At 28.6% G+C, this 1,854-nt stretch overlaps 1 protein-coding gene across 1 annotated transcript in view; it reads right to left on the bottom strand.

The window, feature by feature from the left end:
• Positions 1 to 1,854, bottom strand: part of LOC111684366 (protein kinase C, brain isozyme) — a 31,139-nt gene that overhangs the window by 21,292 nt on the left and 7,993 nt on the right. The window lies entirely within an intron of this gene.

The following is a 1,854-nucleotide window of genomic DNA, read 5'->3' as shown; positions in this document are numbered from 1 at the left end:
AGTCTGGACTATAGAACTGTCTATAGTCTGGACTATAGAACTGTCTATAGTCTGGACTATAGAACTGTCTGTAGTCTGGACTATAGAACTGTCTATAGTCTGGACTATGGAACTGTCTATAGTCTGGACTATAGAACTGTCTATAGCCTGGACTATAAAGCTGTCTATAGTCTGGACTATAGAGCTGTCTATAGTCTGGACTAGATCAGTCGATAGTCACGACTATAGATCAGTCTATAGTTTTGATTTAAGAACTGGACTAATGATATGCCTATAGTCTTAACTACAGATTTCTCTATAGCCAGGACTATAGATTTATCTATAGATTTGACCATAGATTCGAGTTTAGGTTTTTCCTATTGGATAGTTCGTATAATTGTAATTGTATTTATCTTTTTCTCAAGGTGTAAGTAAATAACAACGTTTTTTCTGCAGAAGTATGAGTGATTCACATATGTATCTGTGTATTTGTTTAAATTACCTTTACGTTTATGTTGTTGTTTTGTAACGTTTAACAACAGGTGTGAATTGAATTGGTATTTTCACAAAATAACTTGGAAAATCAAAAGGTTATAAAAGTCAAAGTAAATGAGTATTAACACTGGCTTTACGGCACAGAGGGTGCGAAAAAGGTATTTAGCAGAAAAAGGTTTTAAAAATTAAACGGAATTTTTTCGATGTAGAAGAAACTACAAAATGGAAGAAATTTTGAGGGATATTTGGTTTGAATAGAAAGTTTGAGTTTGTAGTTTGAAAAACAATTTTGAATGGTTTTGAAAGCTTGTAATAGTCTAAGGTGTTAGCTTTTGAATGTAAAAATAAAATTTTACATTTTCTTGGTTTTTTATAAATTTTTGAAGTTTTTTAATTGATATCTTATCTTACGAGGTCCTAGTGTTATTTTTTTAAATATTCATAAATATCTAAGAAATACTTTGAATATAAAGAGCAATCAATCTAAATAAACTTTAGATGACAGACAATTTGTAGATAGATATTAGCAGTAAATATATATTATTAATTTGTCTTTTGTTTATGAATAAATAAATAAATGACTTATAATTAAATTCTAAAGTCTAAAGTACAAATAAGTTAATTCTAAGAAGCAGTTTCTCATACCAATACACACAATTACATATACAGAACAACAACAACATCTACATAGACATTGTCATAAGCTTAAAAAAGGAAAAACACATGTTAACACCTGCACCCACAAGTAATTAAACGTAAAGATTTAATAAATCATGCTACGCATTGAAAAGTTTTGCAACAACAGAAACAACAAGAAAAAATATGTTTAAATTTGTTGTTTGTAATGTTTTTTTAAAGTTTAAATTTTCTTGTTTAAAGTTTTAATTTATTTAGCATACTTTTAGGATTAAGTTTCAATATTATATTATTGCCTATTTTAAGGAGGTATCTAATACATTCTTAAAATTTGTAAGTGTCTAGTTGGATTTGTTTTATAATATTATTATTAGGTTTCTTCTTCTTTCTCTTGTCTCTTGTTGTCATTTATTTTGAATGACAGTTTAGTAACAACAACATTGTTTCTCTAAATAATATGATGCCTATTTATCAAGGTTTTGGTGTTTGTGTCTTTTCTTAAGATTATAACCAAAGATAGATGATGGATTTGGTAGTTTTATAATAGAGAGGTAAGGAAGAATCGTTCAGTTTGTCAGACTTTTTAGATGTTAAACAGAACTAGATGTTAAACAGAACTAGATGTTAAACAGAACCAGAACAGAACAAGAACAGAACTAGAACTGAACTAGAACTGAACTAGAACTGAACTAGAACTGAACTAGAACTGAACTAGAACTGAACTAGAACTGAACTAGAACTGAA

Source organism: Lucilia cuprina, chromosome 6 (genome assembly GCF_022045245.1).
Source record: "Lucilia cuprina isolate Lc7/37 chromosome 6, ASM2204524v1, whole genome shotgun sequence".
Classification (NCBI taxonomy): Eukaryota; Metazoa; Arthropoda; class Insecta; order Diptera; family Calliphoridae; genus Lucilia; species Lucilia cuprina.
The sequence above is the reverse complement of the archived record's forward strand: the minus strand, read 5'-3'. Positions and strand labels throughout refer to the sequence as shown.